Genomic DNA, 25,705 nt, shown 5'->3' with positions numbered 1-25,705 from the left:
AATAGAATGTTCATGATGTCACTGCGACAACTGTCGATAGACGTAGCTGGTAAATTCGCTCTGGCTATCTACTCCGATTTTTGAGCACTCTTATCGAGAGTGCCAGAGCGCAGAATAACTGACGAATTTACAAACACTCAACACCCGTTGAATATGGCCGGTGTCAATACACTTTGACCAAAAAAACGTAATTAAATTGTTGCCAGCAGCACAGTTACTGTCACCAACGCTCTGAATAACATAAAATCAGAGCCTAACCAGCTCTGCTTGGGCGAGTAAAATGGTCAGAGTGAGCTGTTCTCTCATTTGTGTCTGGATGTAGCTAGCAAGCTAGCCAACATTAGCCAGTTAGCTTGGGTGCTTGCTGCTGTTAGGTCAGAATGCTCAGATCAACCCTACTCCTCCTCTGAATTTATGAATGGACAATCTGAATTTAGGAACGCCCAAAGTGCACTGAGCGCACTCTGGCACTCCAGATTGAATTTACGAACACACCCCTAGTATAAACCAGCCTTTAGTCTTGAAATCTTTGGTTGTTTAGTACATGACCTCACATGTGAATCCTTAAAGAGATGGGTGGGGCTAAGGCTTAAGAGGGTGTGAACGATACTGAATGGGTGTAGACAAAGAAGAGCTCTGTCATGATCGTTTACGAACGAGAAGGCATACGTGATAAGCATAAACTTAAACACCACGACAAAACAACAAACGAAACGTGAAGTCCAAGGTAGACAAATAACATACCTCACACGGAACAAGATCCCACAACTAACAGGTGCCAAAAGGCTGCCTAAGTATGGTCCGCAACAGAGACAACGAGCGACAGCTGCCTCTGATTGGGAACCACCCCGGCCAACATAGAAATAGACATACCAGATACTACACCATAGAAACAACACAACACGGAATATACACACCCTGACTCAACAAATAAACGTCCCCTGAGTCAGGGCGTGACAAGCTCTCCAGTAGGTTTACCAAAACATTCAAGGGCCATTTTCTCAAAAGTGAGGATATAAGTTTATCAACTTTGAAAGCAAAATTACTTTCCCATTGTTCCTCATCTGTAGTGTATGATATACACATTTCTAGCTCTGAGTCTCTACTTTTCTCCAATGTAAAACAACACCATTTCACATTTTGCTACATAAGACCGAATCGAGCCGGTTGGTCACATTTGTGAAATATTGTCATACCTTTTATTCACTTACTGATCTCCATTGGCTACCAGTCACTCAAAGAATTTAACATAAAAATTATCATCCTCATCTAAAAAGCCATAAATGGCATCGGACCAGCCTACCTGTCAGACCTACTCTTCCCTATGAACCTCCACACACCCTAAATTCAACCCATGGCAAACTGCTTCATGCCCCCCAGTACCTGGCTCCGTAAAATGGAGGACCGTTTATTTTGCTCCCATGCACCACGCCTTTGGAACTCCCCTTCCAGACAATCTCAGGGCTGCTCAGACCGTTGAGCCTTGAAAGAAGGCCTTAAGACTCATGTCTATTGTCTGGCCTTCTGTTCATCCTAGAATTTGATTCATACTAAATATATATACGGTACCAGTCAAAAGTTTGGACACACCTACTCATTCAAGGGTTTTTTCTTTATTTTTACTATTTGACATTGTAGAATAATAGTGAAGACATCAAAACTATGAAATAACACATATGGAATCATGTAGTAACCAAAAAAGGGTTAAACAAATACAAATGTATTTTCTATTTGAGATTCTTCAAATAGCCACCCTTTGCCTTGATGACAGCTTTGCACACTCTTGGCATTCTCCAACCAGCTTCATGAGGTAGTCACCTGGAATGCATTTCAATTAACAGGTGTGCCTTCTTAAAAATGTATTTGTGGAATATCTTTCCTTCTTAATGCGTTTGAGCCAATCAGTTGTGTTGTGACAAGGTAGGGGTGGTATACAGAAGATAGCCCTATTTGGTAAAAGACCAAGTCCATAATATGGCAAGAACAGCTCAAATAAGCAAAGAGAAAACGACAGTCCGTCATTACTTTAAGACATATATTGGAACATTTCAAGAACTTTTAAAGTTTCTTCCAGGTGCAGTCGCAAAAACCATCAAGCGCTATGATGAAACTGGCTCTCATGAGGACCACCACAGGAATGGAAGACCCAGAGTTACCTCTGCTGCAGAGGATAAGTTCATTAGTTACCAGCCTCAGAAATTGCAGCCCAAACAAATGCTTCAGAGTTCAAGTCACAGACACATCTCAATATCAACTGTTCAGAGGGGGATGTGTGAATCAGGCCTTCATGGTCGAATTGCTGCAAAGAAACCACTACTAAAGGACACCAATTAGAAGAAGAGACTTGTTTGGGCCAAGAAACACGAGCAATGGACATTAAACTTGAACAGGAACATGCTTTGATGTGTCCCAAATGGCATCCTGACCAGAGCCAAAGTAGTGCACTATCAAGTGAATAGGGTGTAATTGATAGCATAATTATGTGACTTCGAATGCATTTAAACATTTCCTAATGAAGAAAAACAATATGCAAAGCTACTCTTTCAATACATATGGTCCTTCACTGGGTGCTTTATTCTTAATACTCTCAGAAAATAAATGATGTCAATAATGCTTGTGATTACAGTACTGTAAACATATATATATATATATATATTTAGATGCGTCATCAAAACTCAATAACCTATGTGCTTATTACCAGGCCACTTCCTTATGGTATCTCTCAAAATAAATGTTATTCGAAATTATGTATTTTGACTGTGTTATGGTGGTATGAATGATTGTTTTAGCAATGACACCAAGTAGGCTATGTATAGCTTCTATAACGACACAGGGGGTAGATGGTTGAAGTCTCTGATATTTATTAACAGACAAGGGGCAGGCAAGAGGCAGGTCGAGGACAGGCAGAAGTTCATAAACCATCAAGTCATAGGTAGAGGACGGGGGCTCTACAGGCAGAATGATATGGCAGGCGGGCTCAGGGTCAGGGCAGGCAGAGATGGTCGGAACTGGAAGGACTAGAAAACAGGGACAGGAAAAAACAGGAGCACAGAAAACCGCTGGTAGGCTGACAAGACGAACTGGCAACAGACAAACAGAAAACACTGGTATAAATACACAGGGGATAATGGGGACAAATGGGAGACACCTGGTGGGGGGTGGAGACAACCACAAGACAGGTGAAACAGATCAGGGTGTGACAGCTTCAGGCAGTAACAGAAACAGAGCAACTCCCAAGTATGAGGGACTTCAAATACAATCAAATTTTATTTGCCACATGCGCCGAATACAACAGGTGTAGACATTACCGTGAAATGCTTACTTACAGCCCTTAACCAACAATGCATTTATTTTTATAAAAAAGTAAAATAAAACAACAAAAGTTTTGAGAAAAAAAGAGGCTAGTTGAGGTAGTTGAGGTAATATGTACATGTGGGTAGAGTTAAAGTGACAATGCATAAATAATTAACAAGAGTAGCAGCAGCGTAAAAAGATGGGGTGGGGGGTGGGGGCAGTGCAAATAGTCTGGGTAGCCTTGATTAGCTGTTCAGGAGTCTTATGGCTTGGGGGTAGAAGCTGTTGAGAAGTCTTTGAACTAGACTTGGCACTCCGGTACCGCTTCCATGCGGTAGCAGAGAGAACAGTCTATGACTAGGGTGGCTGGAGTTTTTGACAATTTTGAGGGCCTTCCTCTGACACCACCTGGTATAGAGGTCCTGGATGGCAGGAAGTTTGGCCCCAGTGATGTACTGGGCCGTACACACCACCCCTCTGTAGTGCCTTGCGGTCGGAGGCCAATCAGTTGCCATACCAGGCGGTGATGCAACCAGTCAGGATGCTCTCGATGGTGCAGCTGTATCATTTTTTGAGGATCTGAGGACCCATGCCAAATCTTTTCAGTCTCCTGAGGGGAATAGGCTTTGTCGTGCCCTCTTCACGACTGTCTTGGTGTGTTTGGACCATGATAGTTCGTTGGTGATGTGGACACCAAGGAACTTGAAGCTCTCAACCTGTTCCACTACAGCCCCAAGTCGATGAGAATGGGGGGCGTGCTCAGTCCCTTTTTTTTCCTGTAGTCCACAATCATCTCCTTTGTCTTGGTCAAGTTGAGGGAGAGGTTGTTATCCTGGCACCACACGGCCAGGTCTCTGACCTCCCTCCTTAGGCTGTCTCATCGTTGTCGGTGATCAGGCCTACCACTGTTGTGTCGTCGGCAAACTTAATGATGGTGTTGAGTCGTGCCTGGCCATGCAGTCATGGGTGAACAGGGAGTACAGGAGGGGGACTGAGCACGCACCCCTGAGGGGCCCCCGTGTTGAGGATCAGTGTGGCAGATGTGTTGTTACCTACCCTTACCACCTGGTGGCGGCCCGTCAGGAAGTCCAGGATCCAGTTGCAGAGGGAGGTGTTTAGTCCCAGGATCCTTAGCTTGGTGATGAGCTTTGAGGGCACTATGGTGTTTAAAGCTGAGCTGTAGTCAATGAATAGCATTCTCACGTAGGTGTTCCTCTTGTCCAGGTGGGAAAGGGCAGTGTGGAGTGCACAGAGATTGCATCATCTGTGGATCTGTTGGGGCGGTATGCAAATTGGAGTGGGTCTAGGGTTTCTGGGATAATCAATGGTGTTGATGTGAGCCATGACTAGCCTTTCAAATGTGGCCAATCCTCCACTCTGAGAGCCATTGGGTAGCCTAACTTATATTTTGTTCCAGCCCTGCTCTAACACACCTGATCCTACTAATTAGCTGCTCATCTTGACTTTGATTAGCTGAATCAGGTGTGTTAGAGCATTGCTGGAACACAATACGACCTAGGCTACCCAATACCTCTACAGGAGGATATTATTATTTGCTGATGATAAATAATTTGCTGGTGATAAAATAATGTTAAAAGGTTCATTCTATGTATAAAATTGAAACACACTGGTGATGGTCTAAAAAGGTGTGTATACCAAACACCTAAACTTAAACAATGTTCCTCCCATATTCCTCCATTGTGAATACAGTAAAATTAATTAATCATAACAACTACTCAGAGGTAGAAGTACTTTGTTAAAGTGGCTCTGTCTTTGGTCAGCATCTGTCTGGGGAAATCTTAAAAGCGACCCATGACCTGTATGGAAGAAAATACAAACATGTTATTGTGGCTCAAAGTAAATCAAAGCTGATACATTTTTCCAGGCAGCGCAATGCAATGAGGAAATAGCATTGTTAACTGTTCTGTTTCCAGATACTTGCCTTTCTGAACAATTCTTGCATGATCATCACATGTTTGTTCATGGTCAAAACATATTGACGCAATGGTAGCTAAGATGGGGGAGAGGTCTGTCCATAATAAAGCGCTGCTCTGCTTTCTTGACATCGCTATCTACAAAACAAGTCCTACAGGCCTTAGTTTTGTCACACCTGGACTACTGCCCAGTAATAGGGTCAAGTGCCACAAAGAGGGACATAGCCAAATTACATTTGGCCCAGAACAGAGCAGCACAGCTGGCCTTTAAATGTACAATGAGCGCTAACATCAATAACATGCATGTCAGTCTCTCCTGGCTCAAAGTAGAGGAAAGATTGACTGCCCACTACTTATCTTTTGTGAGAGCTATTGACATGTTAAGCACACCGAGCTGTCTGTTCAAACGACTAGAACACAGCTCAGACACCCATGCATACCCCACAAGATATGCCACCAGGATTATTTTCACAGTCCCCAAGTCCAGAACAGACTCTGGGGAATAAACAGTACTACATAGAGGCATGATTATATGGAGCTCTATTCCACATCAAGTAACTCATGCAAGCAGTAAAATTAGATTTAAGAAACAGATAAAAGTACACCTTATGGAACAGCGCGAACTGTGAGGAGACACACACAGGCACACACACTCACTCTACACATAAGTACATTGTAATATTATTATATTGCTGTATTATGGATTTTGTACTGTAGATATGTTGTGGTAGAGTAATGTTGTGTGATGTACTGTTTTATTTTGTATGTACAGTGCATTCAGAAAGTATTCAGACCCCTTGACTTTTTCCCAAAAAATTTGACGTTACAGCTATATTCTACAATGGATTAAATTGTTTTTATTCCTCATCAATCTACACACAATACCCCATAATGATGAAGCAAAAAACGTTTTTTTTTGTGTGGTAAATGTATAAAAATAAATAAAACTGATATCACATTTACATAACTATTCAGACCCTTTACTCAGTACTTTGTTTAAGCATATTTGGCAGCGATTACAGCCTCAAGTCTTGGGTATGACGCTACAAGTTTGGCACACCTGTATTTGGGGAGTTTCTCACATTCTTCTCTGCAGATCCTGTCAAGCTCTGTCAGGTTGGATGGGTAGCATCGCTGCACAGCTATTTTCAGGTCTCTCCAGAGATGTTAGATCGGGTTCAAGTCTGCGCTCTGGCTTGGCCACTCAAGGACATTCAGAGACTTGTCGTCGAAGCCACTCCTGGGTTGTCTTGGCTGTGTACTTAGGGTCGTTGTCCAGTTGGAAGGTGAACCTTAGCCCCAGTCTGAGGTCCTGAGTGCTCTGGGGCAGGTTTTCAACAAGAATCTGTTCATCTTTCCCTCGATCCTGACTAGTCTCCCAGTCCCTGCCGCTGAAAAACATTCCCACAGTATGATGCTGCCACTACCATGCTTCACCGTAGGGATGCCAGACGTGACACTTGGCATTCAGGCCAAAGAGTTCAATCTTGGTTTCTTCAGACCAAAGAATCTTGTTTCTCATGATCTGAGAGTCCTTTAGGTCCATTTTGGCAAACTCCAAGTGGGCTGTCATGTGCCTTTTACTGAGGAGTGGCTTCCGTCTGGCCACTCTCCCATAAAGGCCTCATTGGTGGTGTACTGCAGAGATGGTTGTCCTCCTGGAAGGTTCTCACATCTCCACAGAAGAACTCTGGAGCTCTGTCAGAGTAACCATCGGGTTCTTGGTCACCTCCCTGACCAATGCCCTTCTCCCCCGATTGCTCAGTTTGGCCGGGAGGCCAGCTCTAGGAAGAGTCTTGATGGTTCCAAACTTCTTCCATTTAAGAATGTTGGAGGCCACTGTGTTCTTGGGGACCTTCAATCCTGCAGACATTATTTGGTACCCTTCCCCAGATCTGTGCCTCGAAACAATCCTGTCTCGGAGATCTACGGACCATTCTTTCGACCTCATCGCTTGGTTTTTGCTCTGACATGTACTGTCCTTATATAGACAGGTGTGTGTCTTTCCAAATCATGTCCAAGCAATTGAATTTACCACAGGTGGACTCCAATCAAGTTATAGAAACATCTCAAGGATGATCAATGGAAACAGGATGCAACTGAGCTCAATTTTGAGTCTCAGAGCAAAGGGTCTGAATACTTATGTAAATAAGGTATTTCAGTTTTTTAATTGTTAAACATTTGCAAAAACGTTTTTGGTTTTGTCATTATGGGGTATTGTGTTTAGATTGAGGAAAACATTTAATTTAATCAATTTTAGAATAAGGCTGTAACATAATGTGGAAAAAGTCGAAGGGGTCTGATTACTTTCAGAATGCACTGTAATTGCCTTAATCTTGTTTGGAGCCCTGCTTCCTTGGCAGCAGCTAATGGGGATCAGTAATAATTACAAATACAGGCATAGGTGTTGAATGTCTCCATGATGCACCGAACAAAAAGGTGCACATCTGTTTATTTCTGTAGGATACATTATCTGAAGGGGGTGGGAATATAATGAGGGTTTACTCAAAGTCATTTACAAACAATATATTGCTTGAGAATGTGTTAATATGACCCACTAACCTTGGTGTGCAGGACAGAAGGGAGATGAAGTCCTTATTTTTGTGCTCCCTGCTGATTGAGTCACTCTCTAACCCCAGGTCAGGGCTGGGCCCAGGCACTACGTCACTGACCCAAACAGAACCGTCCTTGCCTGAAACAACATGCAAATCCTCTTTAATATGGAGGCATTCTACTCAAATTAAAGCCAGTACAAAAGGTTTAAATACATTTTGGAAACACACTTTTGAGCTCACTCACCTCCCCTGCAGGCCTGAATGAGGATGACATTGAGTTTGTTACAGTTTTTGCCTATTGCTTACACACTTTTTGCAGAATTTGGCTCATTATGTCAAAACTCAACACACAAGCCAATCAGACATAGCACTTGGAGATTAACAACTCACATATATGCCAAAATGAAACACTGCAATCAAAACATAACACTCCTTTCTAAAAATGAAATTCTTGCAACAAAACCATACACACAAGCAACATTTGAATTACTCTTTCATATCACCAGCAACACACTGATGGGCTTTATATAAAACACTGCAGTCTTTGTGTTTCTATTTTTATTGTCATTTTATTGTCATTGTCTTCTGTAAAACTAAAAGTAGAATTTCTGCAGTAAACAAACAGTATTTACAAAAAAAGTTTTTACAAAAAACAAACATTCTTACAGAAATTCTTAACATCAAATTTTGCAACAAAACAAAAGTAAAAAAACAAAACAATTACTGGATAAATTGCTATTGGGGGAAAAAACATATACTTGTTTTGTGTGTGTGTGCGTGTGCGTGTGTGTGTGGGGGGGGCGGGGGGCTTATGGATCACGCCTTCTGTTCGGATCTGGCCACAAGACCTCGTCAAACATCACAGGCGATGTCCTCGCGGGCTAGGCATCGGGGAAAATATCGCCTTGTGTGCCGAATCCACCCTTGGATTGATCCCACCTCAATGTCTCCACATGCCTCTTCCATTGCTTGCAGAAGAGTCATGCGGGCATGTGGTTGCTGATCATATACAGTGGGGAGAACAAGTATTTGATACACTGCCGATTTTGCAGGTTTTCCTACTTACAAAGCATGTAGAGGTCTGTAATTTGTATCATAGGTACACTTCAACTGTGAGAGACGGTGTCTAAAACAAAAATCCAGAAAATCACATTGTATGATTTTTAAGCAATTCATTAGCATTTTATTGCATGACATAAGTATTTGATCACCTACCAACCAGTAAGAATTCCGGCTCTCACAGACCTGTTAGTTTTTCTTTAAGAAGCCCTCCTGTTCTCTACTCATTACCTGTATTAACTGCACCTGTTTGAACTCGTTACCTGTATAAAAGACACCTGTCCACACTCAATCAAACAGACTCCAACCTCTCCACAATGGCCAAGACCAGAGAGCTGTGTAAGAAAATCAGGGTTAAAATTGTAGACCTGCACAAGGCTGGGATGGGCTACAGGACAATAGGCAAGCAGCTTGGTAAAAAGGCAACAACTGTTGGCGCAATTATTAGAAAATGGAAGAAGTTCAAGATGACGGTCAATCACCCTCGGTCTGGGGCTCCATGCAAGATCTCACCTCGTGGGGCATCAATGATCATGAGGAAGGTGAGGGATCAGCCCAGAACTACACGGCAGGACCTGTTCAATGACCTGAAGAGAGCTGGGACCACAGTCTCAAAGAAAACCATTAGTAACACACTACGCCGTCATGGATTAAAATCCTGCAGCGCACGCAAGGTCCCCCTGCTCAAGCCAGCGCATGTCCAGGCCCGTCTGAAGTTTGCCAATGACCATCTGGATGATCCAGAGGGCGGCAGGTGGCTTAGTGGGTAAGAGCGTTGTGCCAGTAACCGAAAGGTCGCTGGTTCTAATCCCCCAGCCGACTAGGTTGAAAAAATCTGTCTGTGCCCTTAAGCAAGGCACTTAACCCTAATTGCTCATGTAAGTCGCTCTGGATAAGAGCGTCTGCTAAATGACAAAAAAATAAAATAAATAAATAAATCCAGAGGAGGAATGGGAGAAGGTCATGTGGTCTGATGAGACAAAAATAGAGCTTTTTGGTCTAAACTCCACTCGCCGTGTTTGGAGGAAGAAGAAGTATGAGTACAACCCCAAGAACACCATCCCAACCGTGAAGCATGGAGGTGGAAACATCATTCTTTGGGGATGCTTTTCTGCAAAGGGGACAGGACGACTGCACCGTATTGAGGGGAGGATGGATGGGGCCATGTATCGCGAGATCTTGGCCAACAACCTCCTTCCCTCAATAAGAGCATTGAAGATGGGTCGTGACTGGGTCTTCCAGCATGACAATGACCCGAAACACACAGCCAGGGCAACTAAGGAGTGGCTCCGTAAGAAGCATCTCAAGGTCCTGGAGTGGCCTAGCCAGTCTCCAGACCTGAACCCAATTGAAAATATTTTGAGGGGAGCTGAAAGTCTGTATTGCCCAGCGACAGCCCTGAAACCTGAAGGATCTGGAGAAGGTCTGTATGGAGGAGTGGGCCAAAATCCCTTCTGCAGTGTGTGCAAACCTGGTCAAGACCTACAGGAAACGTATGATCTCTGTAATTGCAAACAAAGGTTTCTGTACCAAATATTAAGTTCTGCTTTTCTGATGTATGAAATACTTTTGTCATGCAATAAAATGCAAATTAATTGCTTAAAAATCATACAATGTGATTTTCTGGATTTTTGATTTTAGATTCCGTCTCTCACAGTTTAAATGTACCTATGATAAAAATTCCAGACCTCTACATGCTTCGTAAGTAGGAAAACCTGCAAAATCGGCAGTGTATCAAATACTTGTTCTCCCCACTGTACTTTCCACCGCCACGCTGAAAATAATTCCTCGATTGCATTTAGAAAGGGGCTGGTATAAAACTGTGAAACGATTATGGTTGTTGAACCAATCTCGGACCAGAGCAGCCCGGTGGAAACTAACATTATCCCAGATGACAACAAACCTGGGCTGCTGTGGTCTGTCCTGCACAACTGCATGTAGTGCATCTAGAAATGCAATGATCTGTCCTATATTGTAGGGACCTAGAGTGGCATGATGATGCAGGACTCCTTGGACACTAATTGCAGCACACAAGGTGATATTTCCCCCACGCTGCCCAGGGACATTTACAACAGCCCTTTGTCCAACTACGTTACGGCCCCGATGCCTGGTTTTGGCCAGATTGAAGCCTGCCTCATCCACGTAGATGAACTCATGCGGCAGGTCGGCGGCATCAAACTCCAGAACTGTCTGTAACAGAAAATATTGAATAGTGTTACTGAAAACACATAAAGTAACTACAATGTCTATATTTTCACACAAGTAGGGTGTTGGGTGAGTATAGACAAAAACTACAAGCTACAGGCAGGGCAGGTGGCAGCATAAAGCCTCATTCCCACATCACAATATATAGTATGTAAAGTAAAGTGACACATACCTGCACATAATCATGGCGCAGATCCTTGACCCTGACACTGTTCCTCTCAAATGGCACCCTGTACAGCTGCTTCATTCTGAAGTTATGTTTCTGTAGGATGCGACTTAGTGTAGAAATGCTGACCCTGTTGATATTGTTGAATTCATTTCCATTTGCAATTATGCGTTGTTGCAACTCACGAAGTCGGATTGCATTATTTTCTCGCACCATTTCAATGATGGCAAGCTCTTGTTGTTGAGTGAAGAGCCGTTTCCTTCCACCTTGAGGAGGTCGTCCAACCATTCTGTAGAAAATGCCACCACAAGATGTCATTGGTTAGGTTATTTTTCACATACTGTATTTTTCAAACTGTACACAGTACTGCAACATCACAATGGTATTCCTTTACATATACAGTACTTCACAGCACTACCCATTTTTGTATAGTATAGTTAGTACAGTAATACTGTAATATGATACAGAATCATGTGACACATACAATAGGTACAGTCTGGAGTAGAATCTTGAAGATATACCTGTTCTACAGTCGGAATGTCCTTATTTTCGATGCTACTGTGTAGTGACTGAGGTTAGGGTGGACTCTTTGCCCAGCCTCCCTCATGGACAGGCCATGATTTATCACATGGTCCACCAGAGTAGCCCTGATGTCATCTGATATACGTCTCCCGGACTGGTCCTCGTCCTCTTCCACGTCCCTCTTCCACATCTGACTCCTCTCTCTCTTTGTCCTCCTCTTACTCTGACTCTCATTGCCTCCATGCTTGCAAAGTTCTAAAAATGGCTTACCTGAGGGCCTATTTGTAGTGCTAAGGCTTGGACTGATTGGTGTTCTGTTTTCTGTGCAAGTGTTTTCAGGTGTGTATGTAAGTGCATACAATTGCCAGATGAGTTTTGCATTTTGAACAGTGTTTTCCCAATGATAATAGGTGTCTAATGTAAGAAAACGTGTGTAGTGTTTCGCAATAAGTGTGTTACAGAATTGCAAAGTGCAAAGTTGACATTGTGTTTAAGCTATGGTTACACTGTGTTTAAGGTATGCTACAATAAGTTTAGGTATTGAGGCTTTGGTCTAAGCATTCGGTTTTAGTGTGTAAGCAATGGGCAAAAACTGTAATCAGGGCTTTGCCGTTCTCTGTGTTCAGGTGTGTGAAGATGTTGATGGGGAAGACGTCAGGTTTAGGATACCCTAACTTGTATTGGAAAGTGGCGCATATTCATGGATGCCAAGGGAAGCCAGGCGTCCCAAAACAACTGACCAAGAAAAATAGAAAAAAACATATAAAATAATTGATCATTCGTTGCTCTGTGTTTCATAATTGTCCTTCAATTCTCAATAAGCTGAATGTATCTCACCGGAGAAAGCATCCGAGCGAGCGAAACAGCGCCCCTCTGTCTCTGTATGTGTAGCCCATATATCTGATGCTGTCAGGTCAAAAAGAGTATGATATTGTTGCCGCCCATAGCATTGAATGCAAGGGAAGCCAATGAGCATTTGTAATAATATCCAATCAGCGTTGGGCTAAACTGAGTGAGCTCAACTGTGAATGGTCATTAACCAGGTTTCCATCCAACCATTTCATACAGATGAATTACCTGACACATGAAAAAGTCACGACCGGGCTGATGGAAATATGAAATGCCGGTACAAATGTATAAATGCCGACAGACAATTTGTTCGTTCGACATGGTAGGATCCTTTTGTGTCAGTAAAATGAATTCTGTGAGAAATTGCGGTGGAAACGCCTTGATGTGCAAATATAGATATAATAACCATCAAATCGGTAAACTTGGAGTCACACAATGATATGTTGTGTGGTTCTCCCCCACTAAGACTTGAGAAAGTATGTCGTTTATTAGGCTACAGATGAAATAAGGTATGATGAACTTCACAGGGTGGTGAATGTGCAAGGTGATGAGCTTGATGCTCCCTTCCCAATAAATATAGAGTGTCTCATTCTGGTGACATAGTGATCAATGCTTGGCTGCCGCTTGACAAATACAAATAATATCGTTCTTATCCATAATAATCTCAATGTGGTAACACAGTATCTGCGACATGTTGGCTAGAGTGCTCATGCCAAGACCAGAGTGGGCACATTTGCTGTATAACATGGACATTTTACCGCAAAACATATTTTTATGTGCACTATGTCATCACACATAGCCTTTTATCCGCAAAAAGTAAGTTTGATGGAAACACATCTCTCATGGGAAAATTAGCATATTGTTTTATTCAGATTTTAGAATATTTGCATGAAAATGTGTTGCAAATTGGATGGAAACCTATCTACAGACAGACAAATGTTGAATTGTTGCATCTCATTAAGTTGTTCTACTCCGGTGGCTAGCTAGCTAGCTAAAATTGGCCCTTTCCAAAATTAGCCATGGATGGAGATAGGAATTTGGACTTGTGGCTTTAATTAATTCTCCGTACTGGCCAATGATTATAACGGCAATTCTGATCCAACCATAAATTCATACATTGTGCCCCTGGCCTGAGAGGATGGAAGTTCAATATGTAGCTAGATGTAGTAGGCTAATGTTAACTAGCTGGCTTATCGTTGCCCATGAAAGGCAGTTAGGCTACTGAGCAAGCATTTTAGCCAGGTAGTTGAAATATTGAAGTTGAAATGGTGTTGGAGTAGTGGAGGCAGCTCCTGTTTTCTTTGCGACTTGCGGTAACTCTCCGGTGTTCTAAATCACTAGTTGTTTAGTAGTCCGAAGATGTCGGAAACATTAACTTGATTGACCATACTCTAGGTCATGTCACTGTTTGTTACGTGCTTTGTGGGCTCCACCGACAGCTGTTGCTCTCCGGTTTTGAATTTAGAGTAACACAAATGACTTTATTTCTCTAATCTGTGACACTGACAGAGGAACCCCCTGGGGTTCATAAGCAAGCTCATTAGTGTAATAGGAGAACTATAAACTCAGAAGCTGGCAATTCTATCGGTGCACTCAGAAAACCGATACATGTACAGTACACAGATAATAAATATTTGGAGAACCACTTTGACAACCAAGTAGAGCTCGAACCTCATGACCCTTTCTCTGAAGAATGTCCTCCTTAAAGTCCTTGGTGCTGGGGATGAGGACAGAGGACACTGGGTGCTCCTCCTGCTGTGATAACTGGGCGATGATGCGCTGCATGGAAAATACAGCATGTTACATTCAATTTACAGTATCTGTTAAGTTCTTACTAACTCCAATCAAGTCTAAGACAAGTTTGTTATTGTGACAGATATCAATGAATGGTGTATCAGTTTCACTCACTCATCTGGGCAAGCTGCCTGGGGGCCAGACCACATTTGTCATGAAGTCCAGGATCTCTCTCCTGAACTCGGGCAATCATCTTCTCACTGGCTTTGCCCCCTTTCTTCCGCACCATATTGATGAGGTATCATGCCTGCTCTGCCCTAGAGCTGTTCTCCTCATCGTTCAGCACCTTTTCCTACAAAAGGTCCAGGAGCTGCTTGATCACTGACTTCGACACACTGGCTATGAATGTGTTCTGAGTCTTGGAGTGCTCCTTGTCTGGTGAAAGTGAATGTAAAGATTGTTGGAGCGATATCTAAGTCTTATGCATCTGCTTTGTAAGTGTATTCTATATTTCAATTCGTCCTTTAATGATGCAAGAAGCCATGATACATTTGTTAAATAATATTTTTGTTCATGGCTTACATGGTTATTGTGTTCACACAAACACACAGAGAAAGAGAGAGCGAGTGAGAGGAACATAACAGTGTGGGGAAGTTTGACTGTAGAATAATTTGAGCTCACAAATGTAATAATTGCAGACAGGCAGGCCTGGACTCCTCTATACACACACGCACATGCACACGCACGCACACACACGCGCACACAGTCTAACTAACCTTGTGGGGACACACAATTCAGTCGCATTCAAAATCCTATTTTCCCTGTCATCTAACCCTAACCCGTTCCCTTACCCTAACCCTAACCCTATCTCCAAACCCTAACACTAAAACTAACCCTAGCTCCTAAACCTAATTCTAACGCTAACACTCATTCTAACCTTAACCCTAAACCACCTAGAAATCAGTGGCGGTCAGTGCCGTTTCAGACTATAATCTGATGATGTGTGTAGCTTAGTTAGACTTAGAAATAGGACCTTGTGGTCTTTTGCAGCTATGCACGCAGGGGTCAGACAAGGACGTGGGTCCGAAAGACTCAAGGTAATAGGCCAATACCAATATAAACTAGTTAATATTGAGACAGTACAAGAATACAGTCAAAAAATATATTAACAGGGAAATAATTATTGTTGTGTGAGGTAGATACATGAATCAGTCAAAAGTCATAAGAAACTGCAAAAATGGTCATGAAGATTACTTTAATCCGTATACGTGAGACCTAATGATCCATCGAAAGTCACGATAATTAATTGTTTCAAGGAAGGAATAATTGTTGACATGTGAGATCTATTAATCAGTCGAAAGTCATAAGGAACGACATGAAAACTGTATTAGCAGAGGAATATTTGCTGACATATGAGATAGAGATATTAATCAGTCAGAAGCCATAGAGAACGACATTGATAACGGTACAGGTTATTAAATTCGTATATGTGTGAGACCTAATAATCTATCAGAAGTCATAAAAAATTATTATTCAAGGTTCTCAGTTAACCGGGGATGAGAATTATATGGAGTCTAAGGATAAGAGAAACCTCCATTATGGAAGTAGGTGGAGGGAGAGGTATGGGTTTGAGGCGTGTCTAGAAGTAGACAAACTTGAATCCAGGGTAAAACAGATGCGCAAGGTGTGTGGAGACAGTGTAGGTAAACAGCAGGCAGAGGGGCTAGACACCGCTAGGGCGTGGCTCTCTGAAGCCCGGAAAAGAGAGGCAAGTGTAGAAAAGGAAGAGAAAAGTAACAAAGGGAAAGAAACAGTTCCTACAGCCCCGATAGACAGTCTACCTCTGGGAGGGAGGAAATTATATCCAGTTTTAGCAGATCAGGCTCAGACAGGCAGCCATGATGATGAAGTGGTTGTAGTGAGACGGAGAAGGGCTCCCCCGCTCTATGCTGAGTCCGAAGGTGACCTTGATGGGTTGGAAGCAGTAGGAGGAAGAGGGGGAGAGCAAGATAGAGAGTGAGAGCAGAGAGAGGGAGAGCAAGATAGAGAGAGAGAGAGCGAGAGAGAGAGAGTAGGGAGGATGTAGGCAGACTGAGAAAAGAACCGGAACGAGCAGTCCAGTCTATGGAAGGGTGTGAGAACCATGAGCCTCCTAGGTTTTGTATTGAAGTCAATGTACTCCGAGGAGGACAGAAGCTAGCTGTCCTCCGCTACACGATGGTGCTACCCTACAGAGTGCTGTTGAGGCTACTGTAGACCTTCTTTGCAAAATAGTGTGTTTTAATCAATCATTTGGTGACATGATTATATTTAGTATAGTTTTATCTAAAAATGATAACTTTAATGTTTTTAATTTTTATGAAATTCCTCCTCTGAGGAGCCTCCACTGCTAGAAATAGCATTTGACCTTGTCATGACTTGCCCTCACGGGCTGAGGATCAAAGAGGCTGGCTAGGCAAAGGTTTGAACACCACCTTTCCTGGGGGCCAGTTTTATGATCGGTCATAAATTCCTTGCAGAAACATTATTTTCCGTGCCATGCAGTATTGGGAGAGGGAATTTCCCTGTGGAACAAAGGAAGTCTTCCCGCCAAGACTCCAACATTCAAAAGTGGATAATGAAACAATATTCCTACATCAAAGAATTGGGGAAATGGTCGGTGGGGACTTAAAGAACATCATGTCAAATTCGTTACTATGTTGTGATGCCATTAAAGACGGTGGAACAACATAACTTTATCTCTGGGGATGTACACTTCCCAGTTATGATGTTTGCATCTAATTGTTGTATAAAACTAATGATTAAGTATAATAATACTTTTGTGAAGATTACAATGTGATTTTAGCATTCTAGATGAGATTATTGTTTTCCATATTGATTTGTTCTCAGTCAGTGGCCACGCCCCCAGATGAGCACAGACATGATGGAACGCCCCTTTTACCCCGAGTGCATAAAAAGCCTTGAAAAACGAATTAACATTAGACCAGGAACCGTGAAGCTGAAGCTACACGGCTTAAAATGGTTAGACCAAGCAGACTACGGTATAAGCCGGATGTTGCAAGTGGTTGAATTTCTACCAGACCAGCAGACATGACACGTGAGCTAAACGTTACAAAACGGTTAGACCAGAAAGACCAGAAAAAGTGAGACAGTAGTCCATACGTTTCAAATGGAAAAACTCTGAAACTCTCAAGCTCTACACGAGGTGAAGAAGAAGACAACGCACTAGACCTTATCATCTCAGTCTGCAGCTGGCATGTATAGTCGTCTAGAGAACTTTCACTAAAGACACGAGTTGGGAAGGACAATCCCTCTCCGACAACTGTTGGTACATCTGAAGTATCTATCTAACAGATAAACTCATCTAACTACAGGATACGCTGAAGTATCCATTCTAACCACCACTATGACCATAAACTCTACCAAGGACATTGGGATCTCTGGTGGGCAAGCCAGAGTCCTACATCATCAACTTAGATATTGAGGACAGCTACACGTAAATACATTTTGCATTTCTAATCTGAATGAGCGGGTGCTAAATATTTGTATTTCCATGAGTATAGCTTACAAATGCCCCTGAATCAAGCCAACCCTCCTTCTACCCAAGCATTCATAGGTCTGTAACAGTTTGGATCTAAAGTGTCACCCCCTTTGAAGAGGGGGATGACTGCGGCAGCTTTCCAATCTCTGGGGATCTCAGATGATACGAAAGAGAGATTGAACAGGCTAGTAATAGGGGTTGCTACAATTTCGGCTGCTAATTTTAGAAACAAAGGGTCCAGATTGTCTTGCCCAGCTGATTTGTAGGGGTCCAGATTGTGCAGCTCTTTCAGAACATCAGCTATCTGAATTTGGGTAAAGGATAAGGGTGCAGAGCTGGGGTAGTGGTAGCCAGGTGGAAAGCATGGCCAGCCGTAGCAAAATACTTATTGAAATTCTCGATTATTGTAGATTTATCGGTGGTGACAATGTTTCCTAGCCTCAGTGCAGTGGGCAGCTGGGAGGTGCTGCTCTTATTCTCCATGGACTTGTGTCCCAAAACTTTTTGGAGTTAGTGCTACAGGATGCACATTTCTGTTTGAAAAAGCTAGCCTTTGCTTTCCTAACTGATTGTGTATATTGGTTCCTGACTTCCCTGAAAAGTTGCATATTGTGGGGGCTGTTCGATGCTAATGCAGTACGCCACAGGATGTTTTTGTGCTGGTCAAGGGCAGTCAAGTCTGGGGTGAACCAGGGGCTATATCTGTTCTTAGTTCTGAATTTTTTGAATGGGGCATGCTTATTTAAGATGGAGAGGAATGCACTTTTAAAGAACAACCAGGCATCCTCTACTGACAGAATGAGGTCAATATCCATCCAGGATACCTGGGCCAGGTCAATTAGAAAGGCCTGCTTGCTGAAGTGTTTTAGGGAGCATTTGACAGTGATGAGGGGTGGTTGTTTGACCGCGGACCCATTACGGAAGCAGGCAATGAGGCAGTGATCGCTGAGATCCTGGTTGAAGACAGCGGAGGTGTATTTAGAGGGTAAATTAGTCAGGATGATATCTATGAGGGTGCCCATGTTTACGGATTTAGGGTTGTACCTGGTAGGTTCTGTCATAGAAATATTTGACACAAAAGTAGTCAACTCAAAAATATCTCTCAAGAAACTGGAGCTTGTGGATCCAGAAATTAGATTATATTATCGCGTAACAAAGCCGAGCTGCTCCATGGAACACCTGCCTCTCCTTGACTTAAAGATCTCCTTTTATACACATACAAATGCACAATCATGTTTACATAGCATATACAGTTACTCCCCTTAGGGCAAATGATTAACTTATTTTAGTGCCACTCCACCCTTATCTTTCAACGTCCAGATGTCTCATGTGGTTTATTCCAAAAGGCCATGTGCACTTTTCCATATGAGGCATCTTTCCCTTATCTCATTATATTGGTGGCGTGGCTCAGACACTTTCTTAAAAAATAATATACATACATTCATTAAAGCATGTTTACACACTGTATTGGCTATATTCCTTATTTAGACATGCATCTGGATTATAAAATGTCAATCATGTTAACTATATTTTACCTTGACATTTCCCAACATTTTGCTTTAATGATACATAATTTATTTCCATATATTCCCCCCTTTGGGACTTCCAACAAAGTCCCAATAATTCAAAGATTAATTTTAAATGAATGTAAGCCTGTGCATTTACTTAGTCTTAGCCTTGCCATATGTGGTTACATTTTATATGCATATATTTAAACCAATGTATCTTCCTCATTGACTGACCCATCACGATGAGGACAAGGAGCCCAGTCAGGTACTGGGTACAAGTCTAAAAGGTTTTCCTCTAAATTAACCACCAAGTTTTTCTGTTGAGCTTTGTAACCATGGCAGGCCCATCCACCCCCAGGAACAACACCATACAGACATTCAGGATTCCCAAATGGACAGTCCATTGGTCCTCCTTTAACATTACAAGGTTTCCCTATTTTCATTAACATACTGTCCTGGAGCTCCCTGAACTGAGTGTATTTCTTTGGCTGAACTAGTAACAATGGTCTGTACAGTCATTTGTTTTACTGTGGTTTGAATCAAAAGTGATTTTAACAGAGGTAGTATACAACAAAACACCATTCCCATCACTACTAATGATATACCTATCATTATTGCCATTTTTGTAAGCATTGCACCCCACTTTCCCAAAGTTAAGTCCATCCAGTCCCAAACATGAGCATCATGCCCAGCATTGTCCTTAACCTCTTTTCGTAGTCCTTTGAGCTTAGTCATTGCTTCAGTGAATGAACCATCCGGGGCAGTGTTATTGGGGATAAAAGTACAACATTCATCTCCAAACATAACACAAACTCCACCTTTCTCCGCTAATAGCCAGTTTAGAGCCTGCCTATTCTGCCATGCCATTCTACTAGTAGCCTGTAGTTGCTCTCCTAAAGCTGATAATGCAGAATCTGTATAATTAATACACATTTGTTGATTATAATAAACATAATTGATCCATTCTACGTTTTTGTTGGGTGAAATCCAGACAAATATTGATTCAAATCCTGCTTAAATTTCATCCCTCGCCTTATATTCATTTGGAATTCCTCTGGGTTGACCTAATGCATCTAAATATACATTGGGGTCATGTTCATATGCTCTTTTTACCCTTTTATTACTATTCTGTGCATCCCTATTTGTTGTTTTGTCTACCTCCCACTCTGATATAACCACCTCCTGAAGCATTTTTACTCTAGCACATACTCCCTTCCATCCTTTAGGCAAAGTAGCTCTAATCTTTTGTTCTCCACATACCCACAAGAGATCTGCCACTGCCACCGATTGATCCTCATAAGGAGAAATCAATGGCATTGCCAGTGTTTGCCTCTCACATTCCCCAGGGTCACCAGGCCCTCCATTAGTAACTATTACTCCAGTACTTGATCCTGCTGCCTGGTAAACTGCTCTGTGGGGGGGTATCTGCATTCCAGGACATGTTATCACTACTTAGGTGCCATGTGGTCTCACACTTTCCCTTACATTTGCCCAAATCATGCTCCCCATCTGTTTTGTTGTAGCATTCATAATCTTGATTATAATCTATACTGTATTTTTCCGGTGCTTCCATTTTTCTGGGTTCTATTCTGATATCAAATTTTTTACACCACTTCCCCCATCCTGGTTGATTATAGAATCTGTAATGATAGGGATTTCCCAAAAATTATAAACACTCTGCAGGACAGTAGGGCCTTTCTCCTCTTTTAAGATGACAGTAGCTTCATTTAAAGTTAGCACAGTCCTTGTAACTGTGTGGATTTGGTATTACTATCAATTATTTTAATGGAGAAGGAGCACATACTAAACAATTAGTTTTTCTATTAATTGTTTTAGCTGAATTTTGTGCCCATTTGTACCAATCATTTTGCATGGCTCCCTCCCATAGCCTTCCTAATTTTGTTGGTGCTTTCATTATTTTCGGTATTACTGTTGGGGCTGAAGTAGATTGTCTATTTTCCTGATTTCCCCAATTAGTTAAAGAATCCCATACATTTTGAAAAACCCCAGTTGTTCCTATTTTTTCTAATCCTGTCTTTGTTGGTTCAACTGCTATAGTAATTAGTGGTCCTTGAGTAGTGGTCATAGTTACATTAACTATTTCAGGTTCTTCTTCCTGTCTAGATTGGTGTTTGGAAATGGGATCTATGTCCATTGTTGTTATACTATTCCCTTCTAACCCTTTAACGCTAACTATTTCCAATATGTACTTTGCATTATTATCTTGAGTCAATTCCTTTAATGTAATTTCCCAACGAGTTTCTCCTTTGTTAATTTCTATTTGGCAGCCATATTCATCCCAGATTGCTTCTCCTCTTGTTTGATGATTAGCCCACCCACAAAGTGATTTTTCTGGCAGAGGTTTTATCCTTCGTATTGAAAAGGATTTTTGAGTTTCCGTAGCTGTCAGTACTTGGGCTGGAATAGAAATACTGATTCAAGCTATTTTCAAAGTTACATGCTTTTTTATTATATTTCTTATTTTAGCTTCAGGAACCAATTTTTTAAGTACTGATGAAATCATGAGATGTTTGGCTTGTTTTATATCCATTATTTATCCATGTCCATTCCCTTTTAGCTCAACTTCTACACATTTTATTTTAAACATTGGATATCCTTCAATCTGACATTTCCACAATTTAGGCCATCCTGTGTACGATACTTGTTCTTTATTCACAACAACAATTCTTCCTGGCTCAGTAAGGCTGTCTCTAGAATATTGTATAGTTGTAGGCAGACTCACCACCATCTCTCCTAGATTAACTGCTATTACCGTTAGAGCAATTCCACAGTTCTTAAATTGTCGGGGACCATGAGAGGGCAGAGAAGTCAATTGTGGGAAAGTCACTTTCCTCAATGACAGGGGAGTCTCTTTCTTCAATGGTTGGAACGTCACCTCTCTCAATGGTAGAAAAGTCATTTTCCTCTCCATCACCTGTTGTTCCCCCATTACCTGGGTCTTTGCTTGTGCTTGGGGTATCTGCCAGGGCAGGTATCCTATCAGCAGTGTTCCCCAAATCATCAGGCCCCACCTCCCTACTCTCTGGATTTTCAGGAGGGAGTGCTTGCTGTCCTTCGACGTTGGCACTTGGACTCATGCTTGCTTCTTCTTCTTGGACTCCATCTGGTGCCTCGACATCCTCCGCTTCCTCATGGCTCGCTGACGGCAGACCGGTTCTCTTCGGGACCCTGGTGCAGTGGTTCAGATGGTACCACGTCGTGCTTCCTTCCACCTGTATTGCTGTGGCATCGCTTGGATCACCGTTATGGTCCTTCTCTCCTGGGCTCGTTCCACTTTCTGCGTAACACTCGGATGTAGACTCGGTCTCCTAGAATCACCGGCCCTGGCTCCTCTGGTCCGGGTTCCGGTTCTCGCCTTTTTTCCTGGAGATAGATCACTTTATGTATAGCAGATAGTTGTCTTACATATGCTTTAAGCTCCATCTCTAATTGTTCCAACGAGGGTCCTTTGTAGGGCCCTCTTAGAACTGGCACTGGCATGGGTCGACCCGTAAGCATTTCATGCGGGGTTAGATGCGTATTGCTGTTAGTTTGCATGCGATAACTCATCAAAGCTTGTGGTAGTGCATCCACCCAATTGAGCTTTGCACTGACACAGATTTTATTCAGTTCAGCCTTGAGGGTCCCGTTAATTCTCTCAACAATCCCCTGAGATTGCGGATGATACACACACTCTAGTCTTTGCTTGATCCTTAACAGCTGTAGTACTTGCTTCACTGTTTTCTGAATAAATGCTGATCCATTGTCTGAACTGATTTCTGTTGGTATTCCAAATCTGGGTATTACAGTGGGGGAAAAAAAGTATTTAGTCAGCCACCAATTGTGCAAGTTCTCCCACTTAAAAAGATGAGAGGCTTGTAATGTTCATCATAGGTACACGTCAACTATGACAGACACATTGAGAAAAAAATATCCAGAAAATCACATTGTAGGATTTTTAATGAATTTATTTGCAAATTATGGTGGAAAATAAGTATTTGGTCACCTACAAACAAGCAAGATTCACATACCTGTAACTTCTTTTTTAAGAGGCTCCTCTGTCCTCCACTCGTTACCTGTATTAATGGCACCTGTTTGAACTTGTTATCAGTATAAAAGACACCTGTCCACAACCTCAAACAGTCACACTCCAAACTCCACTAATGGCCAAGACCAAAGAGCTGTCAAAGGACACCAGAAACAAAATTGTAGACCGCACCAGGCTGGGAAGACTGAATCTGCAATAGGTAAACAGCTTGGTTTGGAAGAAATCAACTGTGGGAGCAATTATTAGGAAATGGAAGACATACAAGACCACTGATAATCTCCCTCGATCCGGGGCTCCACGCAAGATCTCACCCCGGGGCACCTGCAGAGAGCTGGGACCAAAGTAACAAAGCTTACCATCAGTAACACACTACGCCGCCAGGGACTCAAATCCTGCAGTACCAGACGTGTCCCCCTGCTTAAGCCAGTATATGTCCAGGCCGCTCGTCTGAAGCTTGCCTGGGAGTGCATTTGGATGATCCAGAAGAGGATTGGGAGAATGTCATATGGTCAGATGAAACCAAAATGAACTTTTTTGGTAAAAACTCAACTCGTCGGTTTGGAGGACAAAGAATGCTGAGTTGCATCCAAAGAACACCATACATACTGTGAAGCATGGGGGTTGGAAACATCATGCTTTGGGGCTGTTTTTTCTCCAAAGGGACCAGGACGGACTGATCCGTGTAAAGGGAAAGAATGAACGGGGCCATGTATCGTGGAGATTTTGAGTGAAATCCTCCTTCCATCAGCAAGGGCATTGAAGATGAAACGTGGCTGGGTCTTTCAGCATGACAATGATCCCAAACACACGCCCGGGCAACGAAGGAGTGGCTCCGTGAAGAAGCATTTCAAGGTCCTGAGTGGCCTAGCCAGTTTCAGATCTCAACCTCATAGAAAATCTTGGGAGGGAGTTGAAAGTCTGTGTTGCCCAGCGACAGCCCCAAAAACATCACTGCTCTAGAGGAGATCTGCATGGAGGAATGGGCCAAAAATACCAGCAACAGTGTTTGAAAACCTTGTGAAGACTTACAGAAAAGCGTTTGACCTGGCCATTGCTAACAAAGGGTATATAACAAATTATTGAGAAACTTTTGTTATTGACCAAATACTTATTTTCCACCATAATTTGCAAATAAATTCATTAAGAATCCTACAATGTGATTTTCTGGATTTTTTTTCCTCATTTTGTCTGTCATAGTTGACGTGTACCTATGATGAAAATTACAGGCCTCTCTCATCTTTTTAAGTGGGAGAACTTGCACAATTGGTGGCTGACTAAATACTTTTTTTCCCCACTGTACTTCTCTGGTTGGAAATTTGATTACTGTCCCTTATCCTAGATCTGCTGATGGTACCGCTTCTACCCATCTACTGAATCTATCTATGATCACTAGCATGTACCTTTTGCCATTCACCTTTTTTATCATATCTACATAGTCCATGACTAAATGTCGAAATGGTCCTTCAGGAACTGGTATGTGCCCTATAGGCGTTGTTATTCCTTTCCTTACATTGTTTTGTGCACACACCTTACATCTTGCTAATGCCTCATCTATTGTTGCCTGTAGGTATGGAGACCAATATCCTTATTTTTTAATTTTCCTTATTATCTCCCCCCTTGCGCAATGGTCAAAACCATGCGCATCAGTTATCAGTAGGTTGAGCAACACACTAGGTGCTACTATGGTTCCTTCATGAGATCTCCATAATCCCTTCACATCTTTGGTGGCCCCTCTTTGGTGCCACATAGTCTGTTCATAAGGTCCTGCTCTTTCCTGCATCCTTATTATATCGTCTGGTTGTGGTATGGATTCAATAATGACCATTGGTGCTGTTAACACTGGGACGGTGCATCTAGATGCCTTCCTTGCAGCTTCATCAGCCGCATTGTTTCCTTTGGTTATAAATCCTTTTCCTTTCCTATGCGCCTGACATTTCACTATCGCCAATTTAGTGGGCTACATTAACGCCGTCATTAATTTCACAATCTGCTTGTGGTGTTGTATGGGTGTACCATCGCTTTCCTGAACCCTCACTGTTTCCAGACTGCCCCAAACAAATGACACCCCATGTGCATATGCTGAATCAGTATAGATATTAACTGTTTTTCGTTTTCCCAGGATGCAAGCTGCAGTGAGTGCTAGTTCAGCTAACTGGGCTGAGCATGGCTGTGGACAACATTCTGCTATTACCTCTTTAAAATCGTCTTCTTGCCTTTTTGTACTACTGCATAGCCTGCATGATTTCCCACACGATCCTTATAACAGGATCCATCCACAAAATACTCTTCT

The 25,705-nt window shown here is 42.4% G+C and overlaps 1 pseudogene; it reads right to left on the bottom strand.

The window, feature by feature from the left end:
- Positions 1 to 2,948: 2,948 nt before the first annotated feature.
- Positions 2,949 to 14,363, bottom strand: LOC123485113 (annotated as a pseudogene).
- Between the last annotated feature and the right edge of the window lie 11,342 nt (positions 14,364 to 25,705).

The sequence above is a fragment of the Coregonus clupeaformis genome, unplaced genomic scaffold (genome assembly GCF_020615455.1).
Source record: "Coregonus clupeaformis isolate EN_2021a unplaced genomic scaffold, ASM2061545v1 scaf0576, whole genome shotgun sequence".
NCBI lineage: Eukaryota > Metazoa > Chordata > Actinopteri > Salmoniformes > Salmonidae > Coregonus > Coregonus clupeaformis.
Note: the sequence above shows the minus strand (reverse complement) of the source record. Positions and strands in the feature narration are given on the sequence as shown.